At 41.3% G+C, this 26,394-nt stretch overlaps 1 protein-coding gene across 1 annotated transcript in view; it reads left to right on the forward strand.

Annotated features, from left to right (window-relative positions):
• lzts2 (leucine zipper, putative tumor suppressor 2) overlaps positions 1-26,394 on the forward strand; it is an 88,368-nt gene that overhangs the window by 21,077 nt on the left and 40,897 nt on the right. The window contains exon 2 of the mRNA XM_012966389.3: positions 4,880-4,954. The gene's annotated coding sequence lies outside the window, so the exon portion shown is untranslated. The remainder of the gene's footprint in view (positions 1-4,879; positions 4,955-26,394) is intronic.

Genomic DNA, 26,394 nt, shown 5'->3' on the forward strand with positions numbered 1-26,394 from the left:
GAAAATTGGGTGGAAAATTGGTTTTGTGCGTTCCCAGCAAACACTTACCCCTCCTGTCCCTTTCTGTCAGCCTAATGATTTAGCAGCTACTTGCCTCGCCAGTCAGTCGGGTTCTGGATGTGTTGAAGGCAATAGCTTTTATATAGTACGTATATATATATATATATATATATATATACATACATACTTGGCCTGTACATTCAACTTCATTAAGCTGATCTCCCCCAGCTACTGACTGTTTGAAGTGTTGTAGTGGCTGAGGTTTGAGAGGTGGGATACTTGTATTACACACATAAACCCTCGGCTTCTCTGGAGTTCCCATTGAGCAGAAGGAGAGAGTGGAAAGATTTCAGTGGAACGGAACATCTGGAGGCTTACGGAAGGGTGGGCGCTTGCACTTCTTATATAGTCCCCCTACTGTGGCTTCTCCCCCCAGTCTGCTACCTATTAGCAAACAAGCACATTTCGTTTCAACATCTTGATCCAGTTAGAATGTATTTTGTTCTCCAGGATTATGAGCTGGCTGGTCAGGGTGAAGATACGTATCTGTTTCAATGGTTTCCGTTTAGGTACAGTCATATGAAATTATTGTTCTGGGTTCACTTACAGTCTCTAGACAAGGGATCCCCAACCTTCTTCATTGTGTCATTTTCTATAAATAATATTATCTGATTTACTGGGCAAACTTAGTTTCATGTTGAGATTGTTTCTGTCATGGGGTGTCTTTGTATCCAGGAGTTCCATATTTGGTCATATTTGTCCATTTTATAATCCAGACAATACATGATTTTTTTCGTTGGCCTCAATCTACCAGATTCTCTTTTCCACCATCTGAGGTTGTATAAGGTTTTTCCTTGATAATTATATTTCTTGATGTGTGTGCCATATTCGCAAACAATTCAGACCATTGGTCATCTGTAAGTTCTCCCCTATGTGTGTGTCCCCACTCTTGTTAAAAGCGTGTTCTACTGGGGGTTTGGTTTTGCCACAGTAACCAGTACATTTCTGAGACTAGTGCTTTTCCGAATGACAGGTTGTCATAAATCATCTCAAATCTGGTTAGATTGGCTTTTGATAGAGATGGGATTGCAGATTTTATGAAGTGGGCTATTTGCCAATACTGAAATTTGTCTTGTCCCAATAGGTTACATTTTTCTTTGATTGGTTCCCAGGTGGTTACTTTGCCAAAGCGAATAAACTGGTGGTGTTTGGACCATATGCCATTACTTGCCAATCATTTATACCCTAGATTTACCAAGCCTGGGGGAACTCAGGGTTGTTGTAGATAGCAACAACAATGCTTGGTGAGCGTCTTATTTGAGGTTTAGACTGACAGTGGTCCCATATCTGTAAGGCAGGGATCCCCAACCTTTTATACCCGTGAGCCACTTTCAAATGGAAAAAGTGTTGGGGAGCAATACAAGCATGAAAAATGTTCCTGGGGGTGCAAATATAGAGCTATAATTGGCTATTTGGTAGCCCCTATGTTGACTGGAAGGCTTTTTTTATGCAAACAAAGCTTGCCTCCGAATCAGATATTCAAAAATAAGCCCCTGCTTTGAGGCCACTGGGAGTGACATCCAAAGGGTTGACAAGCATGTTGCTCATGAGCCACTGGTTGGGGATCACTGCTGTAAGGAATGGTAAAGTGGGTTAAAGTGTTTTCAGTGTCCACCCATCTGTGTGTCATTTCTTTTGAGTTCCATTGTGCCCGATGTGCTAGCCTGGCAGCTAGGTAATAGCTGTTGATAATGGGTAGGCCCATCTACCTCTGAGTTTGGACCTTGCGAGTATGTTCCTTGAGATTCTAGGCCTTTTGTTTTGCCAAATGAAAGAGGTGATTTTTGGATAGGATGGTTTTAAAATCCTAGTTGGGAAATTGAATTGGAAGAGCTCTAAATAAGTATCGTATTTTCGGGAGAATTACCATTTTACTGCATTGATCCTGCCTAGTAAAGATATCCGATATGGTGTCCATGTCTGCAATAAAGATTTAAGATGAGTATACATTGGTAGAAAGTTGAGTTTATACAGTTGCTCTGAGGTATCCACTAATTTGACCCTTAAATATTCCATATCCGTTTTTAACCAACAAAAGTTAAAATTACGTTTTAACAACTTCAAAGGTTTAACAACTTCAGATAGTCCATGTGGGGTAGTGAATGTCTTGGTTTATTCAAAATTCTGATATAGTGCAGAAATGTGTGATGTTTTGAGATTCAGTTGGGATGTCTGAGGTTGTGAAAGTGTCTGTGACAGTGATATTTATGTGTTTCTTGCCCAATCGTGATTCCATGGATTGATTAGATCCAAATTAGTATAGTGAGGGGTTCTATACAGAGACTGAAGAGCAGAGGTGAAAATGGACACCTCTGGAGTACCGTTAAGGAGGATGTGCCCATATTGTAGACTTAACGTTTTGGGGTGAATACAGGTTGGTAATTGCCATTGACAATTTAGGTGGGAAATCAAATTTTGATAAAAACGCAATGGAGGTACCGCCAGTCAACCTTGTCAAATGCCATTTCTGTGTCTAGGGACAGGATGACTGATGATGTTTAGTATCCTTCTTGTATTGTCTGTGGTTTGGCAGCCTGGGATAAAACCTGTCTGGTCCGAATGAATAATTCTGTGTATGACCATGTTAAGCCTAGTGGCCGTTAGTTTAGCTAACTTTTGGATGTCTGTGTTTATTAGCGATATAGGTCTATAGTTGCTTACATTTGTTAAACCTCTGTCTGGTTTAGGTATTACCACAATGTTTGCCTGTAACATTTCTGGTGGAACTTGTTCTTCCCTCTCCAGCTTTTTTTGAATTCATTCAAACGACATTTGCCCACTAGCAAAGAAAAGCTTTGACTTCCATATCCTACTGCTGTCTTATTTTATATTGTAAAAATTATGCCAGTTCCTCAAATGACCACTTGGTGGCACTTTAATCCTGCATACAGTTGGGGAATCCAGCAGCATCATGTAAATTTGACATCTATACAGGAAATATTACAAAACATACAACAGATATTTTTTATCTAGCTAACTAATAGAGATTGGATCAGAACCTGCTTCAGAGTTTGGGCATCACAGTGATAATTGTTATACTGTTCTGACCTTTCGCCAAAGCTATGTCTCGGTATGGGAGGCACAGTGGCTCCTTGGTTTTGCATTGTTTCCTTGTTGCACTGCTGCTGTGAGTTTGGTTCCGGTGTTAACACTTGGGATAGCTGTGGAAGCTGAACAATCTGTGTATATATAGATATATAGATACATGATTTAGCTGCCCTACAGACATGTCATAAGCTCCTCCTAGTGGCCAGTTGGCCATAATACTTTCTTATCCATGGATAAATGTATTCTACAGTCATTACATTACATTAACATTTATTTATAAAGCGCCAACATATTCCGCAGCGCTGTACAATAAGTGGGTTTCATACATTGGACATACAGAGTAACATATAAAGCAATCAATAACCGATACAAGAGGTGAAGAGGGCCCTGCCCAAAAGAGCTTACAATCTAACATTATATAGCGCCAGAAACTAAATAATCCCATTGACTGTTCCATGTTCTAGGCCAATGCTGATTTAAGAAGTCATCAATTTCCAATAGGTTCACATAGTGGCCAATGGGGCTGGCAGCTAAAAGTTTAAGTGGTTTTAATATGGGCTGTATTGTATATTTTGGTCGCAGCATAGATACTAAGGTTACATATATATCTGTTACATCTGTCCTTGAAGGAAAAGTAAACCTTCAAAATAAGTTGATGTAAAACTGATGAGAGTGCGATTCTAAGCACTTTTGCAATTTACATTCATTTTTTTTAATTGCAAGATATTAATAGGGATTATAGTACTGGTAATATTAATTGTGTATGCATTTTGTTGCAACAGCGCCACCTGCTTGTCACTTTCTGAACATGAAGTAGTCAAGGAAGTTGTTGGGAGAAAGAAAGAGGGCTGGTCTCAGGTTCTTCTGGTTAGCACAAACATTAGAAACCTCAGATAACATTTCTCTTGTCTTTCCAAACTAGAAGGATATCAGACCAGCCCACTTTCTTTCTCCTGACAACTTCCTTGACGTTCAGAAAGTGGCCAGCAGGTGGCACTGTTGTAACAAAATTCATTCATATTAACAGTACTTTTAATCATTAATATAGCTTGGAATGAAAAAAATAAATGTAAATTGCAAAGGTGCTTAGCATTGCACTCATCAAATTTGCATTAACTTGGTAGCAGCATGGTAGCTTACACTCTAAGGCTGATGGCACACAAGGCTGATTGTGTTGTTCAGGTGGTATTCAGGGTTCATAATAGGAAGAAAGGACACAATCCATAGCAGGGCTGAGTATCCCTATAGGGAGGAGTTGAAAGAGATAATTAGGGGTGGCTTGGGGTAGCAAATTCCAGAGAACAGGTGCTTCATGTGAGGAGGTAATGGGAGAAGTACATGGAGACGCAGCGTGAGAATACATAGAGATGAGGTGACAAATGCAGAGACAGGAGTTGGAATTTCATCCTCCAGGGAGCCATAGGAGTGACTGGGAGAACGTGCCAGAGTATTTTGGGAGGTTTGTAAGCCCCCAGGCAAGATGGCTATGTATCTGGGGAAGGCCACTGAGCTGAGTACGCACTAGCCCTGGAGTGATGCATTCCCCGTAATGTTAGGTACCATATATCTGTTATTGGCTGCCTCTGAATAAGCTTTCTGCTTTCACAAACAATTAGCTTATTTTTGGTTGAGTGACTTTTGTTTGGACCCAGTACCTTTTCTGATGCAGTCTGGGGCTTATGGGCCGCAGAGTGGGTTCTGGTGTAGGTCTGGCCTGCTGGATACCAGAATAAACACAAACAACTATTTAACACTTTCTTTTATATTACAGGTTTTTCTTCAGTTTCTGCTACAAATGAATGGCAACAGATACGTTTCTGCCTGACCATCGACAGTCTGATACCAAGTAAGTCTGAAAGCTGTACTAAATAGTATTATGTTCCACTACTGAGTTGGTTATTGAACAGTGTTGGCCAAAATGTTTTTCTCTGACCCTGTCCAAATGAAAAAGGGGATGGGGCGGTGATATAAATGGTGGGCAGGGCTAAAAGGGGCAGAAGCAGAGACTTAAAGAAACGCTAAAGAAATAGGCTAGAAGTGTTGTACATTGTGCTTTGGGGTTCTGTACCAGCCCAAGGCAACCCCAGCCCTTTAGCAGGGAAGATCTGTGCCCCCAAAGATGCCCCAGTAGCCCCCCATCTTCTTTTCTGCTGATTCACTGCACGTGCTCTGTGCTGCTGTCACTTACCTGAGCTTAGGGACCAACTCGGCCCTGACCTTGGCTAGTATTTTACCAGCTAGGCCAGTGAAATAAAGGCCAACCCTAAATTTATGAAACCACCCCATTCAAATCACATAACAGTCAGAACTACAGGGATAATCGCTCACACTGTATGTGAGGCAACGTAAGATACAAGGCATTTCTGTCTTGAGAGGTCTGGGCTCTGTTATCTGGAAACCTACCATCTAAAAAGCTCTGAAATATGGCATCTGTGTCTATGTGTGGTATAAAACAATGGGGCCTGTTATCCAGAATGCTTGGGACCTGGGGTTTTCTGGCTAAGGGGTCTTTCCATAATTTGGATCCCCATACCTTAAGTCTACAAAATTATTTAAAAATGAATTAAACCCAATAGGATTGTTTTGCCTCCAATAAGGATTAATTATATCTTAGTTGGGATCAAGTTTAAAGGAAAAAGAAAGGTAAAGTCACTTGGGGGTGCCAAAATGTTAGGCACCCCCAAGTGACTTTAACCGCCTACCTTTTACCCCGGGCTGGTGCCGCTGTCAGGAGAAAATAGCACCAGCCCGGGGTAGCTGCCGGCGCTTCCTCCTTCCGGCTTCGCTGCGCGCGCATGCGCAGTAGAGTGAAAAGCCGAACTTAAACATTTAAGTCGGCTTTTTCGCTCTACTGTGCATGCCCGGCCACCGGCAGTTTAGGAAGTGGAAGGCGGAAGGAGGAAGCGCTGCGCTCCAGGTGCCCCGGGCTGGTGCTATTTTCTCCTAACAGGGGCACCAGCCCGGGGTACAAGGTAAACGGTTAAAGTCACTTGGGGGTGCTTAACATTTTGGCACCCCCAAGTGACTTTGCCTTTCCTTCCCCTTTAAGGTAGTGTTTTATTATTACAGAGGAAAAGAGAGAAAAAAAATGTTTTTTGAATAGAAAAAAGTCTATTGGAGATTCAGAGCTTTCTGGATAATGGGTTTCGAGATAACAGATCCCACACCCATATAAACAGTAAGAAAGAGGACAGAGCGCTTGCACTGTATGTTGTCTGGTTATTATTTGTAAGGATTCTCTATAATATGAATAGAGGAAAGGCTGTTGAAATAAATCCGTTCTGACTAGCAGAGCCTAGGGTTATATTTTCCGCAAATAATTTTTTCCACTCGCAGCACAAACGTTGGACTAAGCAGTCGCCGAGTGGAAGGTCTCCCAGCTGTAGCCTTTCTGATGGGGGGCGAAATTCTGCTTTTTCTATCAAATTAGATCAAGTAACCCCTTAAGCAAAGAAATCAGAGCTCATAAATCATTCCATGGCTGCATTGCCATTTGCAGAACTGGAGTCCTTGCAGATTGGCCACGGTGTCACCGATTTCTGTTTTTCTTGCCCATCCATGGAAATCTGATATAAAACTATTCTCTGATCTGCACATTCATCCCATGAATCCAGAGACTCTCTTATTTTCCAGAGATTAGTGCAAAATTATGACTTTGTTATTATATTGAAAGAACCATAATTGATGGTGGGATATACTTGTGCTGTGCAATAAACCCCTGACAACTTTGGAATCTGGGAGTTGTAGTTGACCTGTAGATAGGCCTTTCAGACAGACTGGAAGCTGCCATATTTCTGGGCTTCTCCGTAATACCAGTCATACAGTAATCAAAGCATATTTGATTTCATATATAAATGTATATAAGTAGGTAAGCAACATCCAATGTGTGGAATAAGCTATTGTCACTTGTTTCAGTCAGCATTGGACTTGGTCTTCTTGATCCTACGAGAGACACATGCACCCTGGGCCCACTCTTAGATTCAGCATATAGTGAATAATGTACCCCCTGTTGTAAAATATAAGGAGTCACTAGGCTGAAGGCCACGTGCCATATGCACATCGAAGGTGGATTATAACAGATTGGGGTAGAATAAAGGTGAGAAAGGGTTTGATCGGGAGCTTAAGTGGGCAGGACAGGAGCTCCATCTAATTGTATTACAATTAGACAATACAATACAGATCCACTCGTTTGAAGAGCTTCTCTCAATATACCCACCTAAGGTGGGCAATATCGGCTAAGTACCCTAGTGCCAAATTATGGAATTATAACGACAGGCATAGGAGCCGTCGGCCAAGGACTGCATCAACAAGCCAATGCGGTCCCAAATCCAAGGGGGAAATCAAACCTGCCTGATCGACACTTGGCTGATTTTCAGCCAGATATTGATCAGGGGGGCCCCATAAACGGGCAGACAAGCTCCCAAATCGATCTAAAGGACTATAATTAGCAGCCTAAATGTGCCTGTGTATTGGCCACCTTCAGTTTGTAATATTGACCCCGGCCTTGGCAGGTGTTTCACCATCTAGGGCGCCTGGTAGTTGTAGTTCTATGTAGGTTTATGGCCTCTGGTAGTTCTAGTTCACACACAGCGGGACAGATACGTAATGCAGCACATTGATCTGAATAAGAGAAAACATTACTTCTGTTTATATAGGCATGTTATATGTTAGCCACTGTTCTTTTATATGAAGCTTTTCTCTTTGTATTAGCAGGATCATGGGGTACTCCTAAATTTAGCTTGGAAATAACAGAGAGGCCTGTTCCCCGGGACCGCTCAGATCTCTTTGTATTATCCAAATGTGCTTGTGAGCCCGTGACAGTCTGATTCAACACTTGCCTCGTTCTTTCCCTTTCTCCTGGCAACTCTTACTTTTTCCACTCAGCTATTCCTTACTTTGCAGCTCACTGTCCCTGTTCCTAAATACTGCTCTAAACTCATCTGTAATTGGAAGTCGGCCATGCAGGAAGAGCAAGCAAATAAAGGCTGACAGGCTTCCCATTAATAGACTCCCCATTACCTTGCCATCCGGCTTCCTCTACCTTTGAGGCAGGAGATTTATTGCAGAACATGCTTCCGATCATTGCGCTTTGTTTAATAAATGAGCTGAAGATGGTTCATGATAAAGCATCAAAGGCTGTAGGGAATATAAAAGGGAAGCATATTTCTAAGTAAGTTTTTTATGTTCTGTTTATTTCCTTTAAAGCTGTGAAAGATCAGGGAATAGCGTTATTGTCCTTTATTTACAGAACTCCTTCATATTCCAGCTCAGTCCCTGCCCCAGTGGGGCTTACAGTCTAAGGCCCTGTCATATATTCACACACAATGTTCAGACTGATTGGGAGCCAGTTATCCTGGCCGAAAGGTTTTTTTTGGGGGGGTCTATCTGTAGAGCTGTAGCCCACATGGTGTTTTTATTTGTACAGGTATGGGATCCGTTATATGGAAACCAGTTATTCAAAATGCACTGAATTATGGGAAGGCCAAGTAGGGATGCACCGAATACCTGATTCGGTTCGGGATTGGGGCAGAATCCAGCCTTTTTTTCAAAGTATTCGGTTTCAGCCGAATCCTTGCTCTGCATAAGAGAGGAGCAGGGCACATCCAAAAAAGTGGGTTCGGTGCATGCCTAATTATAAGCTTGGAAATAAATGTTAAAAATTTGAATTATTTTTTCTCTGTAATAATAAAAACAGTGTCTTGTACTTCATTTTCAACTAATTAATTCTTATAGGAGGCAGTACTATCCTATTGTGTTTATTTACTGTTTAAAAGATTTTTCATAGACTTATGGTATGGTGATCTAAATTACAGAAAGATCCCTTATCTGGAAAGCCCCAGATCCCGAGCATTCTGGATAATGGGTCCCATATCTGTATTTCTTAGCAGGTTTCAACTGGCCTCTTGGGATACCAAGAAATTTCCTAGTGGGCTCTACTTATATAAAGTGATAGACAGAAAGGGCCCAAGAAGTCAGGGTTTCTGTTGGGCCCTAGGAGATCCGGGCTGATGGTTTAAACATAAAAAAATCTGTTTGCTCTTTTAAAAAACAGACATGATTGGAACATGGACAGTTGATAACATATCTCTCTGCATGGTACAGAGCTTCATTGGCTTAACATAGACATTTGTATTTCTATAGTATGTATTTAATATGTTTAATATTTAAATTGGGTCTCTGTGCTGTTTATAATGGGTTCCATGACCGCCTTAATAAAAAAAATTATTTTTCTACAAAAGGCAATGACAATTAACATAAGAAAAAAATTAAAGCAAATCTTCTTGGGTCTGATATCAGACCCCCTGACTTATTTGGGTCTCCATGAAAGTAACCCGATATATAGTCTCTATGGGGCAAAAGTATGACAGAAAAGATCCATCTGTAGGATTCTCTGTGACATCTACATCTTATTGAACTTTTTCATCTTACCCTAGAGGTGTGAATTTCATGTCTATTGCTCCGTTACGACTGCCCAACTGCCATCCATTTATGGTGGCTTGGGTTCCTAAAAACACCCTAATCTGAGCTACATTTACACTTTTTGGAAGTAGTTAAGTTGCCTTTTGACTCAACTCAGTTGAAAGCAGCCTCACTTGTCACCATTCTGTCATATCCTTTGCTTCCTTTATGCCCCATCCTGAGTGCTGGAAGGGTCTGTTGTAACACCTTGTGCAATAAAGTGCCAGCCAATAACCATGCTAAGTGCCATAAGGATCATTTGCATCATTTTCTTGCCTGTACAACAATATTCCTCAGGACTGAATTAGTTCTACCAGTACACTATTTTGGCGAGGTTACCTAAATATCATACCTTGAGCCGCATTAGTGCACCCCATGGGTGCTACAGTACACTGACATCTCAGCGGTATTAGTACATTAGTACACCCCATGGATGCTACAGTACACTGACATCTCAGCGGTATTAGTACATTAGTACACCCCTTGGGTGCTACAGCAAACTGACATCTCAGCGGTATTAATACATTAGTACACCCCATGGGTGCTACAGTACACCGACATCTCAGCGGTATTAGTACATTAGTACACCCCTTGGGTGCTACAGTACACTGACATCTCAGCGGTATTAGTACATTAGTACACCCCATGGGTGCTACAGTACACTGACATCTCAGCGGTATTAGTACACCCCTTGGGTGCTACAGTACACTGACATCTCAGCGGTATTAGTACATTAGTACACCCCATGGGTGCTACAGTACACTGACATCTCAGCGGTATTAGTACATTAGTACACCCCATGGGTGCTACAGTACACTGACATCTCAGCGGTATTAGTACATTAGTACACCCCTTGGGTGCTACAGCAAACTGACATCTCAGCGGTATTAATACATTAGTACACCCCATGGGTGCTACAGTACACTGACATCTCAGCGGTATTAGTACATTAGTACACCCCTTGGGTGCTACAGTACACTGACATCTCAGCGGTATTAGTACATTAGTACACCCCTTGGGTGCTACAGTACACTGACATCTCAGCGGTATTAGTACATTAGTACACCCCTTGGGTGCTACAGTACACTGACATCTCAGCGGTATTAGTACATTAGTACACCCCATGGGTGCTACAGTACACTGACATCTCAGCGGTATTATTACATTAGTACATCCCATGGTTGCTATAGTACACTAACATAGCGGTATTGTTTTTGGATTGTGGCTGCAATACTGGTGGTACAACATGACGGAATACCTATATGTGTCTTTGAAAGACATTCTATTGGTGGGGGAAATTACTCTCCTGCCTAGGGGCCCATTTGGTCTTTATTCTTTCCTGCCTCTGCATTGTTTGCAGTTTATATCTTCCATAATATGCCTAGTGAGTATCTTCTCCCCCCCCCCCCCCCAGAAGAATAGAGAGAATCCCTTTGTAGTCATGCATCACAAGGACAGGACTCTCATTAGCCGGCCAGCACATGTAGGTATTTACTTGCCCTTACCAGTTGCTACAAGCTCACACATAGCTGCAAATTCATTTCCGTAGTTCACTTTTTCTTTCACTTAGTCTGACAACTCATTTATCTAATGAACACAGTTAATGAACTGCTTTTGAACTAATTACCTATTAAGGGGCTGTTCACACTGGTGTTTTATCCAGATGGGAAAAAAAATAACTGTAATAAAATGTACTCTTCATTTTTCTATCCTTCTGTACTTGCCTTTTCCTCCCTGCATAATGTTGTATTAAGGAGTCCACCATGATAGATGTTACCATATATTTCATTTTAATGCTGTAAATGCATTGCCCTCAAATTCCTAGTGCCTGGCATCTATAGGGTTACTACACTTGGGAAAGGTTTGGATCTTATTTATGAAGTGGGGCATGCAGAATATATGTAGGTCACATAAGCCTGCCAGGATCATTATTATTATTATCCTTTGTTTGTGTAGCCCTACAATATTCCGCAGCGCCTTCTATAGATTATACATCATTCCCGTCATGTCAGAATGCTTTATTGTAGTTTTGGTCAAATTAATGTGATTGACATCAGTAATTTATTATGGTGAAAAGCAGAGTTATTAGAGCTGAAGCGACTTGCATATTAAATGACATATATAAATGACTTCTTTTAATGTTCACCCATTTGATCAATTGTATTTGCATTGTAGATGAGTCTTGTCTGTCCATTGTACAGGAATTGCTGCAGCGCATTATTCTCCGACAACTGGCTTTCGTCTTCAGTATGGTGCCAGTATCCCAACCCCCGCCCCACTGGCTCAGGATCAGATTGGAGCCAATACAGTTATGGGATCCCTTATCCAGAAAGCTCCAAATTCCAGGAAGGTCATCTCTTATAACCCCCATTTAAGCAAATAAATGTTTAAAAATAACTTCCATTCCCCCTGTAATAATAGAACCGTGCCTTGTAATTAATGTACTTAAGCTGCTTTGATTCTTATTAGTGGCAAAACAAGGCTATTGGGTTCATACGATATTCGGTGCGTGTATGGCAAGTTGGCGAGTTGACCGATATCGCAGGAAGCGGCCGATATCGGTCGATTTGCCGATCGGGCCAGTTAAAAGATTTTGATTGGGCACCATAGAAGGCGCCTGACCAAAATCTGCCTTCAGGGCTGAATCGGCAGAAGGAGGTAGAAATCCTATTGTTTCTACCTCCTTATCTGCCGTTTCAGCCCTGAACGGTTTGTGGCTGATTGTAAGATCGCAAATCGCCACGTGTGTGGCCACCTTTAGGGAGAGATGGTGCCTATAGTAGCAGTGGGATAATAGCCTCTGGGAAGGGACTGTGGCTGTGGGATAGCAGGTATAGTAGGGAAGGGACTGTGGCTGTGGGATAGCAGGTATAGTAGAGAGAGATGGTGCCTATAGTAGCAGTGGGGGGATAATAGCCTCTGGGAAGGGACTGTGGCTGTGGGATAGCAGGTATAGTAGGGAGAGATGGTGCCTATAGTAGCAGTGGGATAATAGCCTCTGGGAAGGGACTGTGGGATAGCAGGTATAGTAGGGAGAGATGGTGCCTATAGTAACAGTGGGGGGGATAATAGCCTCTGGGAAGGGATTGTGGCTGTGGGATAGCAGGTATAGTAGGGAGAGATGGTGCCTATAGTAGCAGTGGGGGGATACTAGCCTCTGGGAAGGGACTGTGGCTGTGGGATAGCAGGTATAGTAGGGAGAGATGGTGCCTATAGTAGCAGTGGGATAATAGCCTCTGGGAAGGGACTGTGGCTGTGGGATAGCAGGTATAGTAGGGAGAGATGGTGCCTATAGTAGCAGTGGGGGGATACTAGCCTCTGGGAAGGGACTGTGGCTGTGGGATAGCAGGTATAGTAGGGAGAGATGGTGCCTATAGTAGCAGTGGGATAATAGCCTCTGGGAAGGGACTGTGGCTGTGGGATAGCAGGTATAGTAGGGAGAGATGGTGCCTATAGTAGCAGTGGGGGGATAATAGCCCCTGGGAAGGGACTGTGGCTATGGGATAGCAGGTATAGTAGGGTGCTTATAGTAGCAGTGGGATAATAGCCTCTGGGATAGGCATAGTATCACAGCCTGTTAGGAGAGGTTGGATTGCTTAAAGTTGTAGTTGCAAAACATGTAAGCCATAGGTTGGAGTCCTATTTTCTTTTTTTTTTTTTTAATATAAAATGATGGGGCCTTACATAACTTTTTTTTCCTTGCATTGGGTTCTGCCGCTACTAAAGAAAGCCCAAATTCACTAGTTTGTATTTGCCTCTAAGTCCCTGCCAAAAGATGACACTATTGCTTCATTGCTTTCCAGCTGTGTACTTGGAATAGCCAGCCCCAGAACTCTTTCCAGTGCAGAACATGAAATTATTGGTTAGAAATAGCATGATGGAGAGTGCCAAACCCCAAGGATGACAGCTTAGTAAACCTGCCCTATATCAAAGTGGCATTTTTACAGCTGTTTGTATAGGAAGCAAAATAAACCTATTGTATAATGGCCCATCTATGTTATTAACTGGTTAGTCCAGTGCTTCCTTTCATATTAAACACACCTAGTATTTATGCTCCCAGAAAATCCATCAGGTGTCAAAGACTGTGAGATTCCCACACAATTTGCTGTTATGCCACAGGTTGGGCAGGGGGCTAAAAGCCATTTGTTGTTGTACCAAAGCAAACAGATGGAGTATTTGAGGGCTGCAACGTGATTCCTGTTTATTATACAGAGGGGAAGAGGCCCTATGCTTATGACTTGTTCTTTTGGGTCAGTGACCTGTGTGGCCATACAGGGAGCCATATGGGAAGGGGCACTGGGCTAATCATTATCTTTCTGTATAAACAATTCTAGCACACAATTAACAGTACACCTTATATACTTACATTTTAGAGCCAGAAAATACACTAAAAGGGAAATATACTTTGTATGCTGCTTTTTTCCTTTTTACTACAGCCCTATATACTGGGCAAAGATCTTTTACTGGCTTCCTTGTGCAATCCCATATCATACTAGTTAATAATTTAGACCGACAACATAGTACAATTGTGGCTCGTAGGAGTGTGGGGAGGGGTGAAATTTCTTTCCCCCTTGGTGACATAACTGCACTTATTCTAACCCTGTTTTGTGACATCATCAGCTATAGCCCACCTACTCCACTGATGTCTAACCTATACCTCTCCTGCTCTAAAGTCACTATCTGGGACTACTTGCATCTAATAGCCACTTCTCCTTTAAAATTGTAACCTGTATTGTGCATGGCCCTCTTTGTCTCCTATAGCGGGCAGTATTTGTAATCTGTATGTTTGATGTATACAAATATCAAATATGTGTACATATCTGCAGAATAGGTTGGTTCTTTGTAAATATGTAATAAGAACTTGTCGGTACAAGTGTGATGCTTTGCTCACAAAAAGTATGTGGGGTACAGAAGTGCAGCTTTGCTCACTGTACTTCTTTAATAATTACCCCCCCCATCCACTTTAATATTATCTGTATGGCTGCCTCAGCATCACTGGCGTTCGACAAAAGCTTGAGCGTTACAATTGGTTTTACTGTTGTCTCCTTTGTCCCAGGGTTCCGGTGCACTTTCTGTGTACATTGTGTTTTATCATCCCAAGCATTTGTCACCAAACATTCACATTCCATGTCACACTCTGCCTGACAAGGCCACCTATCTTTCAGTACATATAAGGGACATCTGTGCTGTGTTATCTTGAGAACACCAAAAAAGTAATGAAAAAGGTTTAGGAATTTTTGCCTACCTGGAATAGCAGGTCGCTAGTGTACATTTACTTATTTCTTTATTTGCTCAAGTCTACAACAATATGATAACTGTCCTTCTTCCGAGAGAGTAACTTCCACATTAAACCCACTAAAAATTCTAACAAAGCATTGGTGCCTAAAGCATGTCTTCAGCTGTCCCTTTATAATCCATGCTGGTTGTAAATATTAGCCAGCCATCATTAGTCATCTGGGAAAATGATTGGCTACTTGTGATTTATTTACAAGCAGACAGACCCCACCATCCTAAAGATTTTATCCAGGGCCCATGGACATTCTATCCATATCCATTAGCAGCTAAACTATATAGAAAAGGCAACCTTTGGCAATGCATGAAGGCAGTACCTGCAATCTCAGGCCTACAAACAGTTATTGCTCAAATACAACTCCCAGAATTGCTTTTCACTATATTGAGAAGAAAATTAGGTGGGTTCTCAGGCACTATAGGAAGCTCCATGAGTTGCTAAACTTTAGGTTTACATTTAGTATGTTATAGAAGGTCCTCTTCTTAGCAACTTTCCATCTTCTCTTAAAATTTTATAGTTTCTAAATTATGTGCCTTCTTTTGCTTCTTTTTAGCTCTTAAATGGGGGTCACTGACCCTGGCAATCCAAACTTGAGCTCTACTGAAGAAGAAGCTAAATAATTAAAAAACCACAAACAAAAAATAAAAAACGAATGCAATTTGTCTCAGAAAAGAGCGGTCTGCATCATACTAAAAGTTAAGTTAAGGTGAACTACCCCTTTTAGGCTGCCAGGAGATGTAATGCAAAGGATTATGGGGGAGGCTCTTTGTAAAGGGGTACAACTAATACAGGTATGGGATCCGTTTTTCAGAAAGTTCCGAATTACGGAAAGGCCATTTCCCATAGACTCCATTATAAGCAAATAATTCTACCTTTTCAAAATTATTTCCTTTTTTCCTGTAATAATAAAACAGTACCTTATAGATATAATTAATCCTTATGGGAGGCAAAACAAGCCTATATACAAGCCTCAATATTTAAATAATTTTTTGCAGACATGTTATGGAGATCCAAATTACAGAAAGATCCCTTATCCGGAAAACTCCAGGTCCCGAGCATTCTGTATAACAGGTCCCATACCTGTACAAGTTGCAGATGAAATCAAATTAGTATTGGTTGCGCACAAAGGGTTCGGTTGGCGGTGACTGTTATTTTTGGACTGACGTGCAATTTGATCCTGTTATAGTTTGGCACGTCTCCCCTCTCTATGGAGGCAGAGATTTGTTTTCACTTTCTTGTCATTGATCCGTAAAGCACCCAAGACACATCTTGGGTTTGGTGGCCTGCGGGGATGCATAGGTCGTACACTTGACCTTGTCTTTACATATCCAAAGGCATGATCGGCTTCTTTGTAATACGTTTGTTTTGTCTAATAGTTATCAGGTAACATCCAGGTGCAGCTTTATAATAGGAGATAATCGGAGGCGGTCGGCTATGGCACGTCATAAAGGAGAGCTGAAGGCAGCCATACGTGTTGAGATCCGCTCGTTTGGTGACCTCTTCTCCCAATATGCCCACCCAAGGGCCAGATGATCGAATTACAATAGTGGCCATAGGTTTTGTCGAGCCAAGGACCGTATCAATGAGCCAATGTGGTTCCTGATCCGACGGGAAAATCAAACCTCGGCAGCTTAAATGTACACAGGACAAGAAACCGCCCCTCTACTATATGCCTAATCCATATGGGGCTGATTCTAGGCCTGCAGATAAACACAGGTTGAGAATCTGTCTCTACTATACGAACAGCTTTCGGATGTGTTTATACCTGGCATAGGGAAACATTCATTTTGGTTTAGCTCTATACCCAGGGTCGGACTGGGCTGAAAAATCCCGGTGGGCGCCGGTTCTAGTCGGCCCCAGCGGCCCAGACCTGACCCTTACCAGCACCCCCCCCCCCCTCCCGACCGCTTCTCCGCTGACGCGTAAAATTTGCGCGCTCGGGAGAGGACGTCGGGAGGGGGGCCCTGCAAGGGGGGTTAGGGGAGGCCCCTGGGGGGGGTTAGGGGACGCGCTCGGCTGGGGGCACCTGTAGGGCCCCTGGGATGGGAGCTTCACCCCCAGTCCGACCCTGTCTACACCACTATTTCAATAGCATTCTGTAAGAATGATCATTTATATATATCCAATATAATGGTTTTTGTCACTTCCGTTCAAACATGTGTTAGCAATTTCCTTAGGAAGTTTGAGAGCATGCGCTCCCCACCCAAATACATCACTTTTTAAATAGAAATGAATGAATCATAGTAACAGAATAATATTCTAGCAGTGGTTGTAGGGAAAAGGAGGAACTATAGACCATATTTTATTGTATGAAAAAGGCCTATGGCATACAGAGGGATACTGGGTATATCACCCACAAAATTTTTCAACCTAATGCCCAAATACCTGATACCAGTCCAACCACCTCCCATTGTGTCCTGGAAGAGCCAGAAGGGGCCACATTGTTGCAGCCTAAAAATGAGCTCTGGAGTGTGTTTATGCTACAGTTGTCTGAGCCAGTGGTGCCCCCTGATAACACAGTGGGAGGGGGCAAGGGGGCATTTTGGGGTGTTGGGTACCATGCTGAAGAATATGACATGCAAAATAACCAAAATCTGTCCTATGTGCCATAGGGTTAAATGCTCCTGCAGAAAGTTGCTCTCGGCATCAAAAATAAAAACGCAGTACATCTGTTTGCTGTAGGTTACTTGCTTCACAGTTTATTTTTCATGCCTGTGGCCCTGCCCGATCATGTGACTCCTCAAGGTCACTGGGAGTTGAAATGGTAATCCAGCCATGTATACCCCTCCTATGTTATACAGTATCATATATCCCAGGGTCACTCATACCATTCCATTATACAAATAAATAGTATATATAGATACTAAACAATAAATGATATAGAAATACTGGGACCTCAGTATTCTATATAGGGATCAGAGAGCCTATGACCCTTTCTTGAGATCCCCCAAGACCAAGGCAGAATGCTTACACAGGAGAATACCCCTCTCCTACCCAACCTGTGTATAGACTGTAGTGCTCAGGGACCAATTGTAAAGGAGGCAGGGCATGCCTAGGGCAGTGCCAGGTATTACACATGATGTACAGGCCTGTGGTAGCATACCTGCATTGGTATATTGGCCTTTGCCAGTGACTGTGCTGTGGGCAACATAAGCTGTGTATGGAGCAGCTCCTCCTTGGGTGGAATAAATCATAAGTAGACACTGGAGGAGTTTACTTTGTTTTGTTCTGCCTCCAGTCTAGAAAGAAACCCAATACCCCCGATTTGTTGTTCTAATGAAAGGGGAGCCCGAGGGAAAGCTTAAATAAATGTTCCAGTGGGCTGAATGTTTCCATTAATGGGACAGATGCTCTTGATCAGGGAGGTGAAATCGCACACTCCTCTTATAAATTACAACTCCCAAGTACTGAATGTTGGAGGATGCAGGGATTTGAACCCTCCCAGGAAAGCTGAAATAGCCAAACGGCATCCTTCTGGTTACAATTCCTAACATGGCTTGACAGCCTTTAGCTATGGAGAATTTGGTAGTTGTAGTTCAGCTACAGCTGGAACGCTGCATGCAAGCAACCATTTTGTATAAAGTGAATGAGGAATAAATAAAATATAAATCTGCCACTTATAGAAAGGATTGGTGCTTTGGGAGACTGGGAGATCAGTGCCTTGCAGTCGGCTAATCAGGGCCCTTTAAAGAGCTAATTTGCGGGGAGTTTCTCTTGATTCTATTTCCACCGCACGACTGAGTCAGGTATAAGGTTACAAACAGTGAATAGAGGATCCCAGAGCAGCACTTTAGGGAGATATGTGTTTAATTTGGTCTCTAGGGCGGATTATAAAGCGAAGGGCACAGTCAGTGCATTGAGTAAAATATTAGATTACTAATTTCTAGGTTGAAAACCAAACTTTCCTCATATTTGTGTGCTGAACACTTAAAGGGTTTTTTTAAGCAAACCCCTTTATAGCAATGCCTGGCTGCTTTGTCTTAATACTTAAGGTGGCCACACACGTGGCGATCTGACGATCTTTCGCGCGACCACCTTTCAGCGCTGAAACAGGTAGATAAGGAGGTAGAAACAATAGGATTTATATCTCCTTCTGCCGATTCAGCGCTGAAGGCAGATTTTGGTCAGGCGCCTTCTATGGTGCCCGATCAAAATCTTTTAACTGGCCCGATCGGCGAGTCGAATGATATCTGCAGCCTCCTGCGATATCGGTCAACTCGCCGACTTGCCATACACACACCGAATATCGTACGAAACGAGGTTTCATACAATATTATCGGTGCGTGTATGGCCAGCTTTAGTCTGCAGCATATCTAGCTGGTGTTACTGTCCTCTTGTACCCTATGGAAACTATTGGTGTCTGCTAAACAGCAAAGAAGTGGTATTACAATAACGTTTGAATAAAGCTTATATACTATAATAAATATCTGGCCTCCCCCTACTGTATGTGGTTCAGCGTATCTGGCTGATATGTTGAGTTCCAGGTTTGGGGTGTAGAGGTCAGAGTTACGGCAACACTGGCATACTTTATGGCTGCAGCTAAGTTGGGTCACCCAAAAATATTTTTGCTTAATGAAAGATTTATATAATTCTAAGCAACTTTCCAGCATGTATTAATTAAAATTGTCAGTGGTTTTAGCTATCTGTTAATGTAACCACAGCTAAAAGCAGGATCTGTTCCTTTGTACACTGCTGATTTTGTCTCTTGAAACATTGTAGCAGACTGACTAACTAGCCACTAACTGGCTGCTTCTGTATGCATTGCAGACTCTAATGGGCAGAGATGCCAACTTACTACATGCTATTGGAGTAATAATGGTCACATCATATAGTGTGTAGAGAAGATATATATATATATATATATATATATATATATATATATATATATATATATAATATATTTTGCCTATATGATTGTAACCTTTAATAACTAGTCAAGGGCAAATCCTTAGGCCCTGGCTACTAGAGATGTGCTGGTCGACAGAAAGTCAACCTGCACCCAGGGGCGTGCGCCTATAAATAGAGACTGACGGACTTGGAGGCCAGGCACAGTAAGGTCATCCATTACCCATAAATCTTGTGTGTATGTTGTCCTGAACCTGCCCAACCTGTGGTTTTGGGCCGGTCTGCACTTCACTTCTGGCTATACCCAGGTGCCACCACTGATTCACCTCGGCCGCTTTCTCTGTCATGCGGTGCCCTTTCAATTAAGGGCCCATGGCCATCTCCCAGATTGCCCGTATGTAAATCTGCCACTGGGAATAGTTGAGGCACTGTATGTATATCTAATGGGCATTTTGGTGCTAATGCACAGGCACTGTATGTATATTTGATAGTACATTTGGGTGCTAATGTACAGGTACTGTATGTATATCTAATGGGCATTCGAGTACTAATGCACAGGCACTGTATGTATATCTAATGGGCATTTGGGTGCTAATGCACAGGCACTGTATGTATATCTAATGGGCATTTGGGTGCTAATACACAGGCACTGTATGTATATCTAATGAGCATTTGGGTGCTAATACACATGCACACAGCCCAAGACAGTGGCCTACAAACAAGGCACCACAGCTGAGTATAAGAACATTATGGGATGTAAGGAACAGCACAGCCCTGGGTTTGAGGTCAAATGAGGGTACCCAACAAAAATACCTGTGCCTATCCAAAGCTTTTCCCTGGGTAGAGTATTTTATAGAGCTTAAAAAGATAAACCCTGCATATAAAAAAGCACATTTTCCTTTAATGATTGTTCCTTTCATGTCCATGTATTATAAGGGGCTCAGATGAAAGCGTGCAGCAGGTATGGGTCTGAAAGTGAATGTGTAAATCCCTTAATTCCCCCGTCCTGCCTTTACCTTGGCAAGCAGCATGCTGGGAGCCCCTTTGGGCAGGTGGCTTGAGATCTGGGCATGCTGAAGAGCCATATTACTTGCAAGAGCGCGGGTAACACTATCTGGATCTGTTTATAGCCTTCTACTCTGACATCTCTTGAAAGCTTTTAGATTGCTGTGAAGCTTTTTCTTGCGTATTAACAGCCATTGGTTTTAGGTTAACACAGTGGGAGAAACAGATTAACTTTAACCCCTTGCAATAAAAAGGGCTATTAAATAATGCAGCGAGCCCTTGGGGGAAGGGAGCAGGGGAGAGGCTTTCATGCGAGCCCAAATTCGAGGCCTGAATGCTCGGAATGGTTCAGTAAGCCTTGGCTTTAGTCAGACAGACAGGCCCCCTTCCTTCATCTGCTTTTTATTTCTCAGCAGCCTTTAAATTGAAAGTGCAATGGGGGGAAGAAAGAAAGCAATTACTTGGGAACCTTTCCTTTCAGCACGACAGAGCCTGGGAAATCTTTATTGTGTCCAAGGAACAGACAATAAACATAACACGGCCGCTCTTTGATGTGAGGGGAACAGAATCTGTGATAAAATGAAAATCAAATAAAGGGCTCGTTGCTCTAGGAAAGCAGTTCTGTCGCTTACGTTAATGTATCATTTCCTGGAAGAATTACAACTAACAAGGTATTTGGGCAAACACCCTGAATAATGATTGTTAATTGTTACTAATAAAAAAAGAACCTAGTATTACATTTTTGAACATTTATCCTGTAGTCATGGTGAAGTTTTGTTTAATCATTTCTAATAAAGGGAAAGTTACCTATGACTCTTCCCCCCCCTAAACAGAGATGCTGTATAGTTCTCCCAAAAGGTTAAAATCAGGGGATTAACATTTCTTTGCAATGTCTCTTTTTACCTTGCTAGATAGGTTTGATTGCTTTGTCACTTGCAGTAACTGGCCATTTTACTCTTTTTTTCCCTGAGGCTGCAATAGAATACTGCCACCTGCTGGCTGCTCAGGGCTGACAGCCCTGTACGTTTTGTTCTCATGGAAAGTCTCTTGAGAGTCTGATTATATGCAAAAAAGATTCTTGTACTCATAAGTCTCTTTGCTTTAGACTTAGAGCCTGTATGAATAATTACTATACCAAGGTCTGTGTCTTGTCTAATTTTAGTTATCGGCCTTCCTAATTGCATGCATTAAGAAGATCCTCGGTGGATATTGATTGATTTCCCTTTTGCCCATTAACCGGAGACCTGTGCATGCTGTACATAAAAATCTTCACTCGGTTAATGCCCAAGATATTCTGTTTGTGTTTTTTATTCTCCATATCACCTTCTGGTGTGCAGCACCTTTTGTAATCTCATAATCAGGCTCTTCCTAGTGTTAAAACCCACTTAAGGCCATAAAGCCAACATTTAAGATTAAAAATAATCCATTATCTTGAAACCCATTATCCAGAAAGTTCCTAATTACGGAAAGGCCATCTCCTATAGACTCCATTATAAGAAAATAATTCAAAAAATAATTTCCTTTTTTTCTGTAATCAAAAAGAACTTGCATTTGATTCTAACCAACATAATTAATCATTAGTCGATGCAAAACAATGTTAATATGACTTAAGGTATGGAGATCCAAATTATGGAAAGATCCCTTATTCGGAAAGTCCCAGGTCCAAAGAATTCTGAATAACAGGTACAATACCTGAAGTATGTTATAGAATGTCCTATTCCTAGCAACTTTGCAATTGGTCTTAATTATTATTTTTTTTTCAATAGTTTTTGAATTATTTGCCTTCTTCAGTCTCTTGCCAGCTTTCCCACAGGAATGAATAAAATATTGGTTTGTCCATATTTTTAATGAAAGTAAACACTTTGTCTGAGACTGAAACCTTTGAGTGGTAAATTATACTGTATGGATAATGACACAGGAGGGGGGTGGGGGCTGCTTTTCGACACCTTAATTTTGCTAATATCCTTTGAAACACCCCCTGCCCAGGCTGCACACATATTTTTTTATGATTATTTGGAATCGTTTTCCTATAATATTTCTTCTTTTCCCTGCTGATTATTTCTCTTGCTCAATGTCCTTCTAGAGCCCCTTTTCCTCTCTAATTAAATTGTGTTCTAAATTGGAATTCTGCTCTTTATCCTCCCCCTAGTGCAATCTCCTCTGTGTTTTAGGTTAAACTTGATGTCCTTGCAGCCCACACATAGGGTTTTATCTGCAGTAAAAGAATTTGATAAAAACCACTCCCATACAGAAGAATCATCTCTGTGCTGAAAGGGATTAGTGTACAGGATTTTTACTTGCCCTGAGTATTATTAAAGGGGACCTTTAAGCTGGCCATACACGTGGCGATCTGACGATGTTTCGGTCGCACGAAACATTGTCAGATCCACCACACACCACTCAGGGCTGAATCGGCAGGTAAGGAGGTAGAAACAATAGGATTTCTACCTCCTTCTGCCGATTCAGCGCTGGAGGGACATTTTGGTCTGGCGCCTTCTATGGCGCCCGATCAAAATTTTCAAACTGGTCCGATCGGCGAGTTGGCCAATATCAGCAGCTTCCTGCGATATCGGTCGACTCGCCGACATACCATACACGCACCGAATATCGTACGAAACGAGGTTTCATACGATATTATCGGTGCGTGTATGGCCACCTTAAGACATGATTCCAAATCCTTTTCTATCATGTTAGTTGAGCAAAATAAACTTACACTATATAAATTATTTAATTTTTTCCCCCTTCAGTCTTGACAGCAAGCAGGCAGCCGCCATTTTGTGAACACTGTTATTAAGTCAAGCTTTGTATCACCCCAAAATCTGGATAGAAAGTTATTGTAATTAAAAATCTAAGCTATCAATCATATATTGCCTGCCCTGCCTCTATGCCTCCAGCATAGAGGCAGGGCAGGCAATATATGATTGACAGCTCAGATTTTTAAATTCATTTGTAGCAGGTATAGATGATTTAATTAAAAAAAGAATTTGGGTTTCATGTTTAATATAGGTATGGGACCTGTTATCCAGAAGGCTTGGGACGTGGGGTTATCCGGATAAGGGGCCTTCTGTAATTTGGATCTCCATGCCTTTAGTCTAGTAAAAATCATTTGAACATTAAATAAACCCAATGGATTGTTTTGCCTCCAAAAGGATTAATTATATCTTAGTTAGAATCAAGTACAGGGCACTGTTTTATTATTATAGAAAAAATGCAATAAGTAAAGGATTGCAATGCATTGTGGATTATGTAGTTCCTACATGCTGTCTGTATGCTGTGGAGAGGTTGTTACAATTTGTAACATTTTAGTCCCTCCTCCACTTCCAGGATTGCAGATGATTCAGAAAGAGAAGACTTGTTTTGCAGCTGGATTTCAGCATATAGAAATGGTATTTATTCATACTTTTTGAAGGAACAGATTGCAGTGATAGGTATATTAGGGGGTTCTATGCTGTGTGGGGCTCTATAACAAAATTTTGGTTCAAATTTACAAATTGCAGAGTTGATCATATTACTTCCATGTACAACATCACTTGTAGATGGAAGTTAACCATCAGTTAAAGGCGAAGTTAACCTTTCATAGCAGATTTCCAGTTTATATCAAGATCACTGGCTGTGGCTGCAGCATGGAATGGTGGCACCTATATGCCAAAATGCCGTCATTTCTAGGCAGGATTAGGCTAATGTCCCACGGGGAGGTTTAGTCGCAGCGATTTTTAAAAGATGCATGGAACTACGTGTGATGGGTTACTACGCAATATTTTTTGGGCTTTACCTTGTGTTTTATGTTGAATAATACATATTGAACAGTCATTTACAAAGATATAAGTTATCAGCAAGGAATGCAGATGATAGGTTTAGCTCAGAGCATCTCCAAGTTGGCACTATGAAGGCAAGCATCATAACCCATTATACAAAGTAACAGTGGCTGTTACTACACTGACTTGAATAGTCACACCCTGTCCTGGTGATAATAGTTTTTCATTTTTTTCTTCTGCAAGTCTCTCCTACTGCCTTTACTGCTGAAGTAGGGGTGCCAGATTCATCACAAGGAGACAGATGTTGACCTTATTTTCCTGGGGGTTTGCGAATTCCATGTGACACTTGAATCAAAATGTGGTCTCTCTTAGGCATTATTACTCTAGCCACATAGAAACCTCACAGAACCCTTTTGACGTGCTACAGATGTTGAACAGGGGGTGTAATTTTTGTAGTGTTTGGCAGTGTATGGATGCTAACGATTGTAAGCTGTCAAAGGTAAATCATCTTGTGATAATTAGTTATTGATAAAGTGACCAGATTAGATTAAGCACTTGTGCATGCACTTATGACTCAAATACAATATAAAATTGTACAGGAACACCTAAATCCAGTTGCTTTTTTTAAATTTTAATAAAGAATAGATATTTTTTTCTCTATAGGGCAAAGCAGGAACAGTCTGAACATTATGTTTGTGTTGTAAATGCCATAAGTCTTGGAAGAGTAAGTAAGAAAAAAATGATTGCAGTACAGGTATGGGATCCGTTATCCAGAAACCTGTTATCCAGAAAGTTCCAAAAGTTCTAAAAATTATTTAATTTTTCTATGTAATAATGAAACAGTACCTTGTACTTGATATAATTAATGTTTATTGGAAGCAAAACAATCCTACTGGGTTTATTTAATGTTTGAAATTTAGTAGACTTAAAGTATGGCAATCCAAATACGGAAAGATCCATCCCTTATCTGGAAAACCCCAGGCCCGAGCATTCCGGATAATGGGTCCCAAACCTGTATAAGTATAGGATCTATCATGGAGCATGTAATGCAGAATAAACAGCAGTAGAGCAGAATATGGCAGCAGAGAAATGTAGAGAAAATGCCAGTTTTTGCTTGTTCATGCCATTTGCATTTTTGCCATATTTTGTACACCGTAGCTGGACATGGTTTTGTTTATTTACATTTTTATATTCTTATTTTATTTCAGTTTGCATATAGAAGACCCCTGGACAGGTCTTGTTTGACAGCATTTGATATGTGTTGGAAGGTTATATTGGATACACACGGTGTAGATTTCTGGTATTAGCACAATGCTTAGAATGCAGTATGTGACCATTTACCATACGGAATCTTTAAAAAGAATATACTTGTATAAAGTATTACTCTATTGCTCTGTAACATGAGTTCTTTCCTTTCTTTCCTTTCTTTTTTATCCATGCTTTGCGTTTCCTATGCCTGGACTGAGATTTAAAGAATAGTAATAGTTATTATTATTCTCAACTTATATTAAAAGTGTTGTTCACCTGTAAAATAACTTTTAGTATGATGTAGACTTATTCTATGCAATTGGTCTTCATTGTTTTGTGGTTTTTCAGTTATTTAGCTTTTTGTTCATCAGGTTCAGTTTGGAATTCCAGCAGCTATCTGGGGTCTTGTTTACCTTAGCGACCAGGCAGTGGTTTAAATGAGAGACAAGAATATGAATAATAGAAATATAGGAAATAAAAAGTAAAAATAATAATAAAACTGTAATATCACAGAGCAATAGTTTTTGGCTGGTCAGTGACCCCCATTTGAAACCTATAAAAAATAAATAATGAATTGCAAAGTTGTTTGGCATAGGATACTCTATAACATAATAAAGTGCCAACATAATGAGCAGAACTGTACACCTAAAAACAAAGGAATTCTTTACCCCATCTGAAGATTCA

The sequence above is a fragment of the Xenopus tropicalis genome, chromosome 7 (assembly GCF_000004195.4).
Source record: "Xenopus tropicalis strain Nigerian chromosome 7, UCB_Xtro_10.0, whole genome shotgun sequence".
In the NCBI taxonomy this organism is placed as follows: domain Eukaryota; kingdom Metazoa; phylum Chordata; class Amphibia; order Anura; family Pipidae; genus Xenopus; species Xenopus tropicalis.